The following is a 17,400-nucleotide window of genomic DNA, read 5'->3' on the forward strand; positions in this document are numbered from 1 at the left end:
TCGCCCGTCTGATACAACAGACAAGCCTTTACTATGAGTGGAGACAGTATGCTGGCCCTGTTACCAAGCAGATGCAGTTGTGTAAAGCTCCCTGTATTAACACATTTTCATCAGGAATCAAGATACCCACATATGTCATTCAGATTATATTTATTGGATGTAAAGGTACTTATCGGTCAGGAGGATATGTCCTGTTCCTAAGTCACTACAGACACCACACTATTGCCTATGCGCCAGCATGCATCTACAATGTGATGTGGAATATCAAGGGCCAATTTGTTTAGGCTCCATTCTCCTTCGGAATGCTTAAAACTAGTATGGGCTAGGTGGGACGCTAGCGTCCCACCCGCGGTACAGCCAGTGAAATAGCAGGGCGGCAAATTCAAAACAACAAAAGTCTCTCATAATTCAAATTTCTCAAACATACAAGTATTATACACCATTTTAAAGATAAGATTCTCCTTAATCTAACCACAGTGTCCGATTTCAAAAAGGCTTTACGGCGAAAGCATAACATTAGATTATGTTAGGACATCACCTTGACAAGAAAAACCCCACAGCCATTTTCCAAGCAAGGAGAGGTGTCACAAAAACCAGAAAGACAGCTAAAATTAATCACTAACCTTTGATGATCTTCATCAGATGACACTCCCAGGACTCAATGTTACACAATACATGTATGTTTTGTTCGATAAAGTTCATATTTATATCCATAAACCCCATTTTACATTGGCGCGTGATGTTCAGAAAATGTATTCCCACCAAAACTTCCGGTGAATGAGCACATCAATTTACAAAAATACTCATCATAAACGTTGATAAACTTTACAACAGTTATTGAAAGAATTATAGATGTACTACTCCTTAATGCAACCGCTGTGTCAGATTTTAAAATAGCTTTTCGGCGAAAGCACATTGTTCAATATTCTGATTACAGAGCTCAGCCATCAACGCAAGCTATACAGTTACCCGCCAAGTTCTGGAGTCAACTAAACTCAGAATTAGTATTATAAATCTTCCCTTACCTTTGCTGATCTTCATCGGAATGCACTCACAGGACTCCCACTTCCACAAGAAATGTTCTTTTTGTTCGAAATACTCCATATTTATGTCCAAATACCTCCGTTTTGTTCGCGCGTTCAGGTCACTAATCCAAAGGCAAAACGCGAGAGCGCAGAACAAGAAAAGAAAAGTCAAATAGTTCCATTACCGTTCATAGAAACATGTCAAACGATGTTTACAATCAATCCTTAGGGTCTTTTTAACATAAAACGTCGATAATATTCCAACCAGACAATAGCGTATTCATTACAGAGGAAAAAGAAGGAGAGGCGCGCCAATGTGCCTGCGCAGTAAACAACTTACTGGTCCCAGGCAGTCCACTGATTGACTGAGCTCCTATTCTCTGCCCAGTAACAGTAGATGGATGAAACAAGTTTCTAAAGGCTGTTGACAGCCAATGGAAGCCTTAGGAAGTGCAAAATGACCCCACAGACACTGTAGTTTCAATAAGGATTAGATAGAAGAACTACAAGTCACTTCCTGGTTGGATTTCTTCTCAGGTTTTTGCCTGCCATATGAGTTCTGTTATACTCACAGACATCATTCAGTTTCAGAAACTTCAGAGTGTTATCTATCCAAATTTACTAATAATATGCATATCCTACGTTCTGAGCCCGAGTAGTAGGCAGTTTAATTTGGGCACGTCATTCATCTGAATTTCCGAATACTGCCCCCTGTCACCAAAAAGTTAAAGCCCCCATGCAGTATTTTTAATTATTATTTTTCCATCATTGTTTATTTCATAAAAATAACTCTAAATATATTGTGTATAATTTATTTAGCCATTGAAATGCTGAGTCTGCTCGTGTGGCCGTGTTGATACAAATATATTTACATACAGTGCCTTCAGAAAGTATTCAGACCCCTTGACCTTTTCCACATTTTGTTACGTTAGTCATATTCTAAAATCTATTACATTTTACCCCCTTCATCAATCTACACACAATACCCCATAATGACAAAGCAAATACAGGTTGAGACATTTTTGCTAATTTATAAAAAACTGAAATATCATATTTACATAAGTATTCAGACCCTTTACTGAGTACTTTGTTGAAACACCTTTGGCAGTGATTATAGTATTGAGTATTCTTGGGTATGACATTACAAACTTGGCATACCTGTATTTGGGAAGTTTCTCCCATTCTTCTCTGCAGATCCTCACAAGTTCTGTCAGGTTGGATGGGAAGTGTCGCTGCACAGCTATTTTCAGGTCTCACCAGAGATGTTCAATCGGGTTCATGTCCGGGCTCAAGGCTGGGTCACTCAAGAACATTCAGAGACTTGTCCCGAAGCCACTCCTGCGTTGTCTTGGCTGTGGGCTTAAGGTTGTTGTCCTGTTGGATGGTGAACCTTCTCCCCAGTCTGAAAACCTGCTCCAGAGAGCTCAGGACAGGATCTCTCAGTACTTTACTCCATTCATCTTTGTCTAGATCCTGACTAGTCTCCCAGTCTCTGCCACTGAAAAACATCCCCACAGCATAATCCTGCCACCACCATGCTTCACCTTAGGCATCGTGCCAGGTTTCCTCCAGGCGTGATGCTTGGCATTCAGGCCAAAGAGTTCAATCTTGGTTTCATCAGACAAGAGAATCTTGTTTCTCATGGTCTGAGAGTCCTTTAGGTGCCTTTTGGCAAACTCCAAGCGGGCTGTCGTGCCTTTTACTGAGGAGTGGCTTCCGTCTGGCCTCTATCATGAAGGCCTGATTGGTGGAGTGCTGCAGAGATGGTTGTCCTTCTGGAAGGTTCTCCCATCTCCACAGAGGAACTCTTGAGCACTGTCAGTGTGACCATCAGGTTTTTGGTCACCCCCCTGACCAAGGCCCTTCTCCCCCGATTTCTCAGTTTGCCCGGGTGGCCTGCTCTAGGAGGAGTATTGGTGGTTCCAAACTTCTTCCGTTCAAGAAGGATGGAGGCCACTGTGTTCTTGGTACTCTTCCCCAGATCTGTGCCTCGACACAATCCTGTCTCGGAGCTCTACGGACAATTCCTTTGACCTCATGGTTTGGTTGTTGCTCTGACATGCACTGTCAACTGTGGGACCTTATATAGACAGGTGTGTGCCTTTGTCATTATGGGGTACTGTGTGTAGATTGCTGAGGATAGAATAAAAAAAAAATCAATTTTAGATTGTAATGTAACAAATTTGAAAATGTCAATGGGTCTGAATACTTTCCGAAAGCACAGCACACAGCCTCGATTGTCTTATAGAAGGGGCATTCAACTCTTAAAGCCAGTTTATGCTTTTTCCGAAAATGTGGTTGGTTGCTTTGTATGAAGGATGTGATGCCATGCATGCCTCGGGAAGCTCTGCAAGAGCCAAATCAGACTCCATACCGCGGGCATCTCAAATTTTGTAACAATGCTGAGGGCTCTGTATAGCTCCGTGTTGACATGATTGGTTGACAGTAGGTGAGGGCGGTAGGTCCTGTATAAACACAAACTCACTTCCTTCACAACAGCTCTGCGTTGCTCCGCGAAGCGCAAGAAGTATGAATGCCCTGACTTCTACAGAGGCCGTATCACAATAAATGTTGCACGGCAAACGCAGAGGCTGGATTGACCATGCAGCGCGTTTTAATCTAAGATGTCAGGAGCGTGCTGGTTTTCTCTTTTACATGATAATTAATTGAACCCACTTTGTGTCCCAGGTCTAAATCAGTCCCTGATTTTGAGGGGAAGGATTAAAAAAACGCAGTGGAACTGTCTTCGAGATCCAGAGTTGAGTTTGAGGGATGTATTGGATCGTCAAGACTCTGGATCAGAGCCCAGATTCACAAAACACTTCTTACGTAAAAAAATTAAGAAGCTTCTTAACCTGTTAGGGCTAGGGGGCAGTATTGACACGGCTGGATAAAAAACGTACCCGATTTAATCTGGTTACTACTCCTGCCCAGTAACTAGAATATGCATATAATTATTGGCTTTGGATAGAAAACACCCTACATTTTCTAAAACTGTTTGAATGGTGTCTGTGAGTATAACAGAACTCATATGGCAGGCCAAAACCTGAGAAGATTCCATGCAGGAAGTGGCCTGTCTGACAAGTTGTGTTTTATCTTGGCTCTTTTTATTGAAGACTGAGGATCTTGCAATAACGTGACACTTCCTACGGCTCCCATAGGCTCTCAGAGCCCGGGAAAAAGCTGAAGGATATCGAGGCAGGCTCTGGCTGAAACACTTTATCGCGTTTGGATAGTGGCTGGTCAGAGTACTGTGGGCTTAGGCGCGTGCCCGAGTCGACCGAATGCTTTATTTTCTTTCCTCTGTTTACCTAAATGCAGATTCCCGGTCGGAATATTATCGCTTTTTTACGAGAAAAATGGCAGAAAAATTGATTTTAAACAGCGGTTGACATGCTTCGAAGTACGGTTTTGTCACGAATTGCGCCATGCTCGTGACCCTTATTTACACTTCGGATAGTGTCTTGAACGCACGAACAAAACGCCGCTATTTGGATATAACGATGGATTATTTTGGACCAAACCAACATTTGTTATTGAAGTAGCAGTCCTGGGAGTGCATTCTGACGAAGAACATCAAAGGTAATCAAACTTTTGTAATAGTAAATCGGAGTTTGGTCAGGGCTAAACTTGGTGGGTGTCTAAATAGCTAGCCGTGATGACTGGGCTATGTACTCAGAATATTGCAAAATGTGCTTTCACCGAAAAGCTATTTTAAAATCGGACACCTCGATTGCACAAAGGAGTTCTGTATCTATAATTCTTAAAATAATTGTTATGTTTTTTGTGAACGTTTATCGTGAGTAATTTAGTAAATTCACCGGAGGTTTGCGGGGGGTATGCTAGTTCTGAACGTCACATGCTAATGTCAAAAGCTGGTTTTTGATATAAATATGAACTTGATTGAACAAAACATGCATGTATTGTATAACATAATGTCCTAGGTGTGTCATCTGATGAAGATCATCAAAGGTTAGTGCTACATTTAGCTGTCTTCTGGGTTTTTGTGACATTATATGCTAGCTTGAAAAATGGGTGTATGATTATTTCTGGCTGGGTACTCTGCTGACATAATCTAATGTTTTGCTTTCGTTGTAAAGCCTTTTTGAAATCGGACAGTGTGGTTAGATTAACGAGAGTCTTGTCATTAAAATGGTGTAAAATAGTCATATGTTTGAGAAATTGAAGTAATAGCATTTCTAAGGTATTTGAAAATCGCGCCACGGGATTACACTGGCTGTTGCGTAGGTGGGACGATTTGGTGCCACCTAGCCCAGAGAGGTTAAGAAGTTCACAAGATAGTTCATAAGTGCAATTCCATGAGCATTTCTTAGCTAGCTAGCAAGGGCAATCATGTTAGCATATTTCTTACTGAGATTAGTGGTAAAAAAATATATATATATATTGGATATAAAACAATAAATACTGAAACTTTCAGATCAAGTTTGAATCAATTAAACGTGTTCAATTGCTTTCATTAGCTTATTTTCTCACTTCTATGATTTTAAAACGAGGGTTTTTAGCTATCTTGGAATTAAGACCATTTCCAAGAAGTAATCCTGTAACTTTATTTTCAAGAAACTATTTTCTTAGGAAAAAACATTGAAAATGTTCTTAACTTTATTTCTCAATAAAGTTATAGAAAGAAACTTAAGGAAGAAATATCACCTAGTTAAGAATAGCAAAAAATGTTTGTGAATCCGGGCCCTTTATATTTTCGCTCCAACCCTAATCTAGCACACCTGATTCTAATAATTAGCTAGTTGATGAGCTGAATCAGGTTGGTTACAACTGGGGTTGGAGTGAGAACCTACAGGAGGGTAGCTCCCCAGGAATAGGGTTGGAGAATCCTGCTCTAGAGCCTTCAAAGAAAGGAGGGTATGTATGCAAATAAAAGATGACTGGTCATTGGTCTGAATAATCAGATCAGATTGTGATGTCATGCTGTGGGCAAAAACTCTATACCACCTGAACAAAACATAAGAGTTATTTCAACCTTATAGTGTGGAAATATATATTATTATTTATTTTGACAGGAAATCTTTTTTTATTGCACTGCCCCTTTTAGCATTAAATGATTACATTTCCACCATTCAAAACCATTATAGCTGCATCCATATTCTATTTAGACCTCTCAGGAAGTTATGGGTATTTGTTGCCTCTAAGGAGTGACTTTAATGTCATTCTGTGAATGAAGTGGTCTTGAAATTCAATGGAAATTGGTGGACGTGCTGGGAACGAGTGTGAAGTGTTGGAATCTGTGGCATTGTGGGGTTAGGGTCAGGGTGATGCAAGTGAAAGGCAGAACAGCATGCCTCTATTGAGCCAGTGGGAGTTGAGCTTTGGTACTTGATTATAGTCTCAGGGTGTGTGATACTCGTGATTGTCACCTCGGTGAATGATGCTTCAATTTAGTCCATTGGCATGTCATGTTCACACAACACGCTTACTGTTCCCCTAAATAATATTTCATAAAGTTTTTTATTAATATTTAGTTCAGATGCTGTACTCATTTGATTAGACCTAGACTATTTTCTCTGTAACCTTTTATGTTGAGGTCAGAGGACCTCTTTTACGAGGGTTACCTTGCTATACTGCAGTTAAAATCGCCATTATTTCTCTAGCCCAATATGCCTTTAAAATAATTATCTGCTGACTTTGTCGTCTTTTTTCTCTGATGTATGTAACATACCCAGGAGGTCTAATACTAGAATGTATTACCACACAGGGTTGCACTACAGTCTCATAGTCAGCATGTCTAGTCGTTGCTGCCCCACCCCCTGCAGTACAGACATCCAGACTAAACAGTAACCCACTCTGACCATTCTGTTGCGGTAATACATTGACCCGAAAGGACCTGTGAACTTCCTCTCAGATGAGCAGGGAAAGATAGAGAAGAGGACCTAACCCTCATGTCATAGGAATTTATAATGAAACACAATTAATTTTTTTATTTATTTTACCTTTATTTAACTAGGCAAGTTCTTATTTTCAGTGATGGCCTAGTGGGTTAACTGCCTTGTTCAGGGGCAGAACGACAGATTTGTACCTTGTCAGCTCAGGGATTCGAACTTGCAACCTTTTGGTTACTAGCCCAACGCTCTAACCACTAGGCTACCCTGCCACCCCAATTGATGAGTACCTATAGGTTAGACTAATGGTTCACTGTCTGATATGATGTTAATTCATACATTCACAACATAATTTGTTTTATGGACCTCCCAAAACCTATTTTGAGTTATCAGTGAAAAGGGATGGAGCTGAGTGAAAAAAATACTGGATCAGAATCAGTACACACTAAATAAGAGCAAGTGTTTTGAGAATATTTTTTTGTTGAGCCATTCAATTAAAGGGAGTAATGTTAGAAATGTCCTGAATAGCACTGTATTTTATCCTCAACTACACCAAACCCATTTTGCATGAGGCTACTTCCGCCATCTTTTGTGTGAGGTGCGTATGGTAAAACCCATGCTCCCAAAATACATTTGAAGTGCTCGTTAGACTCTTAAAAGTGGTCCCGTGGTTAGCAAATGTATTTCTCTTGTCCAAAAATATCCTGCACCCCACAGAATGCTAAGTAGAGGGCATGCGTCAGCGAAGAGGTCCTCTACGGTGCTTTCTGTGAAGCGGTGTTGATGGCTTTAAGTGCAGCCACTGTGGTAATGAGTGAGGAGGGTTGTATTCCTGCAGATCACAGCTCGGAGCCATCTTTGGTTTGGGTGCTGGAGTGGCAGCCGGAGACTGTGGTTACAACCCAAATGGCACCCTATGCACTAGTTTCGACCGGAGCCTATTGGGCTCTGGTCAAAAGTAGTGCACTATATAGGGAATTGCCAGGGTGTTATTTGGGAGGTAACCTGTGCTGTCCACATCAGAGATGTTCCAGTCTCTGCTTTGGCTAATTTCAAATACATTTCCATTACACATCTTAATTATGGGAGCCTCACAAGGCCACACAGGCACCGACCAGAAGGGCGGGAGAGTTCAGTAACCCTGAGAGTCTTGTTTACTTGGCGTTCTCAAAACCTCTTTCAACTGGCAATTACTTTTCAAGGCACCAGTAATTTAGAATAATTGCAAACAACTAATTACCGATGCCGGAGCTAGAGCGAGTAAAGTTGCTAAATGTTACGTGTGGAAAAGGTCTGACTGTTTCGTTCTCACTCTGGCAGCTGGCTGAGGGTAATGCTAAGTTGCTACGTATAGCCTAGCAATTCCGCTACGTTGTTATAAAGACACAATAACATTCAGGGAATGTGTTATTTCCAGCTGCTATGTTCCCTTCAACAAAACCCAATTTGTGTCTCTGGGATTTCGGGTTGACATGACCCGTCCTTTAATGTCCTCTGTGAACCAAGGCAGGGTTGGTTTTGTGCCGGACTGGAGCCTGTATGTCTCTCTGCACTCATGGCAATGTCCTGGGTGTCAGCAGACATTGGCCTAGTCTAAGACACTGACCCCAGAGGGTACTCGTAGAACGAGAGAGAGGGGAAGAGTGCACGGCCTAGTCACCCATGAGGTTTTTGTTGTCAAGGTTGGTTGAGTGGTAGTGTAAAAGCAGAATATCCTACTTCCAGTTTTGTGCCGAGACATGGTTCACTGCCACATTCAGTGCACATGAGTTTCCTGTGTGAATGGGCTGGGCTGGATCACCACAACAACAACCCCTCAGAGTCGCCTATGTACACTCAGCTCCCACACCCAATATAGACCAAGGAGTCGTCCCACAATGCACTCTATTCCCTTTTTATAGTGCACTACTTTTGACGAGGGCCCATAGGGTGCATAGTAAGGCACTATATTGGGAATAGGGTGCCATTTGGGACACGAAACCAGAAAGTGCGGTGATGGAAATCTATAGGGCCTTATAGAAAGGCTTAAGGAGGCGGCTCTCTCCTCAATCCCATGGAAATCCTATATATGTCAAACAAAGCACTGTGTGGCTGTGCAGCACATCTCCTTTCTCTTCTTGGGCCAGCTATATTTGCCTCACATTCTGTCTTTGTACACAAGTCCAATCTTTTGATTGTACAGTGAGTTAATTGTGGAATATGCCAGCCTTTTTGGCACTTAGGCAAGACCACAGATACTACCCTACCTTTAGGTTATAACTACTTTACTACCAGGATAATTTATGAACTTGGAGCAACTGGGGTTTAAAGTATGTTAGTAATGGAATTGGCTGAACCAGATATCTGCTTTAAAAATATATATATATATATTTTAACTGCTGTTGTCTTGGTGCCATGTCTTTGGTGATTTGATACCCTGCTGTCTGAGAATTGTGGGGGCTTGTTCAGGGTCTCTAGGCGCCAGCATTCTTTGAGAGACAGAGTGAATATCAGGATACTGAGTATGTGAGCCATTCAATGGTCGAGCAGGTGCTGTGTGTCCACACATTCTGATTCCCACCACCATGTTCTTCCCTCCCTAATGGGCACTGGGCATTTTAGGTCCTCCTCTGGCTCACACACTCCTACTCATACCAAAGGAATCAGACACAACAATAGTGTTTGCTGGTCTAGAGTACTTAGCACCTCTGAAAGTATTTGCGCACCAATTTTACATGTAGAATCGTGTAGAAAAATGTCGGCTGTCAGACATCTAAAGTGGGTGGTCCCTAATGCCGGGTGTACACTACATGACTTTCAAAAGCCTAACATTTTTGAGCCTCTCACATTAAACAACCATCTCTCCTGTCGTTTTTTTTGTCTTGCCAACCTAGTTGTGCGCACACTAAACGATCTTGCACAGACGGGGTGTCACACTCTACAAGACTCTTCACTTGCTCGTGAGGATTCTTGATACCACCACGCTGTCTTGCGAAAACAGTAATGCGATTAGATTGTGTAGCTAGAACGAGCTTTGGCTCAAAGCAGCCTCAAACATTTTCAGTCAGACATTCACAAATCAAATAAAATGTTATGTCACATGGCCGAATACAACAGGTGTTGCCCTTACCACGCATGCCGTACGGAGTTGAATTATCTAGCCAACATTTTGAATTGAAAAAAATTGCTTGTGAACATCAGAGCTATAATGATTTGATGCTTTGGTTAAAGGCAAGTACAAACGCTTCTGTTTGAGAGTCTACACATTCTGGGTGATGCGAAACACCATCAGCATCTCATGGGCTATTGCTGACCACAGTTCTCAAAACTAGTCGTTGCACATCTCACACTACAAGAGCATTGCAGATTTTGTGCAGACGTGTTTGAAAACATCAGGACGTCTGGGACTGCTCAAAGATCAGGAGCCCTCAGATTGCGTCTTTGACACGCTCACATTGAACGAGCGTCGGTGGCAGCCGCACACCCAGACTAGGCAACGACATGGGGATTTTATCTCCGATCTCAAACTTTTCTGGGACGGTGTTTTAAGCAGGGTATAGTGGTACACCCAGCTTAAACATTGCGCTGAATAATCAGCAAACGCTAGATCCACTTTTGATGCGACGAGTGCAAGCCTAAAGATCTGACTGCACTTGAGCAATGAGTTCAACTGCTACAGTATATCTCAGAGGATCAAAATGTAGAGGATTGAGAAATAGCCTAGTCAATGAAAATTAATTACTTTTGATGTTTGGTGGTATAATAGGCCTACATTCTCTATGAAATAACTCTCTGGGATGTGCCCAAAGAAGGTATTCACACCCCTTGATTTTTTTCCACACATTTTGTTGTGTTATATCCTGAATTTAAGATGGATTCAATTGAGATTTTGTGTCACTGATCTACACACAATACCCCATTATGTCAAAGTGGAATTATGTGTTTAGAAATATTAATAACAAAATATAAAGCTGAAATGTCTTGAGTCAATAGGTATTTGACCCCTTTGTTGTGGCAAGCTTAAATAAGTTCAGGAGTAGAAATATCACAAGTTGCATGCACTCACTCTGTGCAATAATGGTGGTCCCGTGTGGCTAAGTTGGTAGAGCATGTTGTTTGCAACACCAGGGTTGTGGGTTTGATTCCCGCGGGGGACCAGTACGGAGAAAAAAATGTATGCATTCTCTACTGTAAGTCGCTCTGGATAAGAGCGTCTGCTAAATTACTAAAATGTAATGGTGGTTAACGTGATTTTTTTCATGACTACCTCATTTCTGTACTCCGCACACAATTCTCTGTAAGGTCCCTCAGTCGAGCAGTGAATTTCCAGCAAAGATTCAACCGCAAAGGGCACCTATTTGTAGATGGGTACAAAAAAACAAAAAAAAACAAGCATTGAATATCCCTTTGAGCATATTGCAGTTATTAATTACACTTTGGATGGTGTATCAATACACCCAGTCACTACAAAGATACAGGCGCCCTTCCTAACTCTTGCCAGAGAGGAATGAAACCGCACAGGGATTTCATTATGAGGCCAACTTTTTAAAGTTGACTTTTTAAAACAGTTATGGAGTTTAACGGCTGTGATAGAACACTGAGGATGGATCAACAACATTGTAGTTACTCCACAATACTAACCTACACGACAGAGTGAAAAGAAGGTAACCTGTACAGAATACAAATATTCCAAAACATGCATCCTGTTTGGAACAAGGCACTAAAGTAATACTGCAAAGAAATTAGCTTTTTGTCCTGAATAAACTGCATTATGTTTGGGGCAAACACAACACACAGGTACCACTTCATATTTTCAAGCATATTGGTGGCTGCATCATGTTATGGGTATGCTTGTCATCGGCAAGGACTAGGGAGTTTTTTTTAAATACAAATAAATGGAAAAGAGCTAGGCACATGCAAAATCCGAGAGGAAAACCTGGTTCAGTCTGCTTTCCAACAGACACTGGGAGACAAATTCACCTTTCAGCAGGACAATTACCTACAAGGCCAAATATACAGTGGTGTACAATCCAGGTGTGCAAGGCTCTTAGAGTTACCCAGAAAGACTCACAGCTGTAATCTCTGCCAAATGTGATTCTAACATATTAACTCAGGGGGTTGAATACTTATCTAATCAAGATATATTAGTGTTTTATTTTCAATTTTTTTATTTTAGCATTTTTCTTCCACTTTGACATGAAGAGTATTTTGTGTAGATCGTTGACAATTAAATCAATTTTAATCCCACTATGTAACACAACAAAATGTGGAAAAAGTCAAGTGGTGTGAATATACTTTCTTTCTGAAGGAACTTAAGATTCACTTACAGTGATTTGAAGTCTTATAAACCAGTGGTTCCCAAACTTTTGTGTGTTTTTAAAGGAACTCCTTCCGGCTTTTAACTTACTCCTGAAAGTTGTTATAGTAGAATGCAAAAGATGCAATTTCGAAATTTAGTAGTGCATCATCAGTTTTCCTCTTGTCATTGCAGATCTTTAGAGAGCTATTGCTGCAACATTTTATCTACCAACAAGAGGGGTGTGAACAGGTCTTGTGCCCATAGAAATTACGTGGCGCACGCTTGCAGGATGTTCTCTAATGCCTGAGTGAAGAAGGTTGGGAACCCCTGCTCTAAACTGTTGTATGGATTTAAAAACCAAATGCATAACTAATTTGGATATGCATAGTTCCAAGACAACTTACTGAAGTGGTCAGGAGAGGGCAGTAATGTACATTCTAACAAATCAGTATCAATGTTTATGCATGTATTAAAAGTGATAACTTGTGTCTGAATATGGTAAATTAATTACTTATACATTTGGTGTGGTTCTCATTAACAAACCTTTACTGAGCTGTAGCCAAAGTTTTATAGCCATGGTGACATTTATGTGAAGATATAGGGAAAAAAAACATTAGACTTACAACTAACAATGATTCACTCTTATTACTTCTATAACATCTGCTAAACACGTATGTGACCAATAAAAATGTATGAAAATGGTATCAACCACTTACAAATAATTGTGATTGCAGTGTTCTTGTGAAATCAATAACGTCAGACTATGATAAAAGGCACATTGATATTTGACACAATCGGTTCGTTGTAGCCTAATCTCTCTTCATACTGTACCTGGTTTTCACCTCGCACCTTGATAAGGGACTAATTGAAATGTAACAATTCCCATTATCATCATTGTTTACACATTTCTAAGCAGTGCATTAAATCGCGTCCTGTCCTGACGGTTCAGCAGTGCACAGGTATGCACCATGCGCGCCTTCGCAAACTACGCCCCTTTTCGTGGTCATCCTTCTCCTACCTTACTTCTAATCACAGTTCTCCTCCTTTCAATCACTTCCATTCAAGTGGGGAATACGAGAATAGTTAGGCAGTTTTCAGGAGTCTGCTTTTGAACCAAATTACTGAAAATGTAAGTGAATTTCCTTTTAATGTGCTTTACCTTTACACGCAGCATATTTACGCAAACTGTTTTCCGACTTGTTGTCCAGTTGAAGTGAACATTTAGTTCACTGTTTATAGTCAAAATACTTTATATATTTTTATCATGAAACGTAACCTATGCTGAGAGTAATTTATGTTGTTGTAATTTCCTGTCCACTGTCCTTTACTAGGAGAACCAAGTTTGTATTGAAATAGAAAAAACTTGTTGTGTAATGGCCTTTAATTATAATTTTTTGGACCATCTTCATTTTAGTTGACCCAGTAACCATGGTTATTGGAACCATGTGGTGGGTCGTGTAGACGTGTTCGGTTGTAAATGGTTTCTTGAAAGTGACGGGGGGCTGTTTCAATTGTTATACAGTCTTTGTAAGCTACCAGGGGAGATAATGGACACTTGATTGATGAGGAATGAATCATTTCCTGTTTAACGCCTACGTCAGTATTTTGTTGAAATGTTAATACTTTGTTTTTTGTGTCCTTTGTGCCTCGCTGTGTTTTTTTTGTGCCTCGCTGTAAACTTTATCATTTGGCTTTATAGATATTGAGGTTCAAGTCTTATAATCATGAATAGCCCATTCACAGTCTTGGGTATATTATGCCCCTGTTTTATTATAACATTTATTGTGTGTTGTATATAAAGAATTCCCTAAGATAATAAATATCGTGGCAGCTTTTCCACAAAACAACCTGCCTTGCATACTATAGACCTGAGATGGGAATTTCATTCCGTTATAACCTCATCCCACATGTCCCAATATGTGCTAAAGGTGCATTGCATTGGGATTCAAGAGGTTTCGGGAAAATAAACACATTGTTATCTTCTGCACACAGTTGCATCAGCCAATTTTTAAATTACCCCTGCTTTTTTCTCTCTTAAGTAATCATTGCCTGAACAGAGATTTGCAGTCAGTCACTCTAATGATGTGGGAGTTTCACAAACCGCTTTAGTCACAGGAAGCTCCCTAGACTCTGTATAGCGTGAGTCGTATGTCATACTAGTCTTGCATTGGACACTGTGTACGGATCTGGGTTCAAGGTGATGTCAGCAGGATCATGTCATACCTGAGTCATTCCACCAACTGGCCTCTAGCTGAAGGAGCCAAAATGGCTCCAAGGACATGGTCAACCAAAGTAACATTTGGTTGGAGAAACTCAGGTAGTGGACAGACTGAATATGACCCGGTACGGCCAGAAGAGGACCGGCCACCCCTCAGCACCTTGTTCCTCTCTAGATTTCTTCCTAGGATCCTGCCTTCTAGGGAGATTTTCCTAGCCACTTCTTCTGCATTGCTTTGGGGTTTTAGGCTGGGTATCTGTAAATCAATATGTAAAGCACTTTGTGACAACTGCTGATGTAAAAAGGGCTTTATAAAATACATTTGACAGAATTTACAGCTACTTTTATTGACATGCTAAAATGATTCACTTTGATCAACCTTTTTCAGTACATAGATGACCGGTAAGACCATATCTAATGGTACTGTTTATTTAGCTGATCTTAACTTTTTTTGTACATAATATTTCCGCCATTTCCTATTACCGAAAAGAGCAGATCAGCGATCACTTACCCCGATTTGGATGAGGATTCCTACTTCAAAATATAAATTTAGGTGTTTTTGTTTTACTTCAGCAGGACAGAATGTCAGCATCGGCTAACTCGGGGGGGGTCTTAACATAACTCATGATAAGCTGTAGACCATACTATTTACCAAGGGTTTTCATCTATATTAGCAGTCTATTTACCACCAATAACCGTTGCTAACACTAAGACCGCACTCAACGAGCTGTATAGGGCCATAAGCAACAACAACAAAAATGCTCATCCAGAGGCGGCGCTCCTAGAGGCCGGTGATTTTAATGCAGGAAAACTATCTGTCTTACCTCATTTCTACCAGCATGTCATCTGTATAACAAGAGGTGAAAAAACTCTTGATCACCTTAACTCCACACAGAGACACATACAAAGCTCTCCCTCGCCCTCCATTTGGCAAATCTCACCTTAACTTCTCTAGGGCCAGTGGGACGATTTCGTCCCACCTACGTAACAGCCAGTGGAATCCTGTGGCGCGTTATTCAAATACCTTAGAAATGCTATTACTTCAATTTCTCAAACATATGACTATTTTACACCATTTTAAAGACAAGACTCTCGTTAATCTAACCACACTGTCCGATTTCAAAAAGGCTTTACAACGAAAGCAAAACATTAGATTATGTCAGCAGAGTACCCAGCCAGAAATAATCAGACACCCATTTTTCAAGCTAGCATATAATGTCACATAAACCCAAACCACAGCTAAATGCAGCACTAACCTTTGATGATCTTCATCAGATGACACACCTAGGACATTATGTTATACAATACATGCATGTTTTGTTCAATCAAGTTCATATTTATATCAAAAACCAGCTTTTTACATTAGCATGTGACGTTCAGAACTAGCATACCCCCCGCAAACTTCCGGTGAATTTACTAAATTACTCACGATAAACGTTCACAAAAAAATAACAATTATTTTAAGAATTATGGATACAGAACTCCTCTATGCACTCGCTATGTCCGATTTTAAAATAGCTTTTCGGTGAAAGCACATTTTGCAATATTCTAAGTAGATAGCCCGGCATCACAGGGCTAGCTATTTAGACACCCACCAAGTTTAGCCCTCACCAAAGTCAGATTTACTATAAGAAAAATGTTATTACCTTTGCTGTTCTTCATCAGAATGCACTCCCAGGACTTCTACTTAAATAACAAATGTTGGTTTGGTTCAAAATAATCCATAGTTATGTTCAAATATCCTCTGTTTTGTTCGTGCGTTCAAGACACTATCCGAAGTGTAAAGAAGGGTGACGCGCACGACGCGTTTCGTGACAAAAAAATTCTAAATATTCCATTACCGTACTTCGAAGCATGTCAACCGCTGTTTAAAATCAATTTTTATGCCATTTTTCTCGTAAAAAAGCGATAATATTCCGACCGGGAAAGCGTGTTTACGTTCAAAGAGAGAGAAAATAAAAACATGGGATCCCCTCGTGCACGAGCCTCAGTCTGATGGTCCTCTGATCGGCCACTTACCAAAGGCGCTAATGTGTTTCAGCCAGCGGCTGGAATTACATCATTCAGCTTTTTCCCGGGTTCTGAGAGCCTATGGGAGCCGTAGGAAGTGTCACGTTACAGCAAAGATCCTAAGTTTTTAATAAACAGAGCCAAGAAGCCCAAGGAATGGTCAGAGGGCACTTCCTGTACAGAATCTTCTCAGGTTTTTGCCTGCCATATGAGTTCTGTTATACTCAGACACCATTCAAACAGTTTTAGAAACTTTAGGGTGTTTTCTATCCAAAGCCAATAATTATATGCATATTCTAGTTACTGGGCAGGAGTAGTAACCAGATTAAATCGGGTACGTTTTTTATCCGGCCGTACAAATACTGCCCCCTATCCCCAACAGGTTAACACTCCTTCTGATTCCTGCTTCCAAGCAAAAACTCGAACCGGAAGTACCAGTGACATGCTCAATACACAAGTGGGTGGATGCTGAGCTACAGGACTGTTTTGCTAGCACAGACTAGAACATGTTCCGGGATTCATCCGATGGCATTGAGGAGTTTACCACATCAGTCACCGGCTTCGTTAATAAGTGCATCTACGACTTCGTACCCACAGTGAACGTAGTACGTATCCCGACCAGAAGCAATGGATTACAGGCAAGATACACACTGAGCTAAAGGCTAGTGCTTCCGCTTTCAATGAGTGGGACACGAATCCGGACCCTTATAAGAAATCCCGCTACGCCCTCAGACGAACCATCAAACAGACAGTGTCAATACAAGACTAAGATCGAATCCTTCTACACCAGCTGTGATGTGGCAGGGCTTGCAAACTATCACAGATTACAAAGGGAAACCCAGTGACGCAAGCCTACCAGACACTGAACCATGCATGAGAGCACCAGCTGTTCCGCACGACTGTGTGATCATGCTCTCTGTAGCCAACGTGAGTAAGACCTTTTAAACAGGTTTACATTCAAAAGTCTGCAGGGCCAGACAGGTTACCAGGACACGTACTCCGAGAATGCGCTGACCA

General features: G+C 41.0%; 1 protein-coding gene across 4 annotated transcripts in view; it reads left to right on the forward strand.

Annotated features, from left to right (window-relative positions):
- The window catches only part of LOC106565419 (innate immunity activator protein), a 42,349-nt gene that overhangs the window by 12,060 nt on the left and 12,889 nt on the right, over positions 1-17,400 (forward strand). Inside the window, exon 1 of one of the 4 annotated variants that reach the window (XM_014132530.2) lies at positions 13,132-13,284. The exons of 2 other annotated variants lie outside the window; for them this stretch is intronic. The gene's annotated coding sequence lies outside the window, so the exon portion shown is untranslated. Of the gene's footprint in view, positions 1-13,131; positions 13,285-17,400 lie in introns of those variants that run through there. One more of the 4 variants, XM_014132532.2, reaches the window with a different exon arrangement.

The sequence above is a fragment of the Salmo salar genome, chromosome ssa12 (genome assembly GCF_905237065.1).
Source record: "Salmo salar chromosome ssa12, Ssal_v3.1, whole genome shotgun sequence".
NCBI classification, from domain to species: Eukaryota; Metazoa; Chordata; class Actinopteri; order Salmoniformes; family Salmonidae; genus Salmo; species Salmo salar.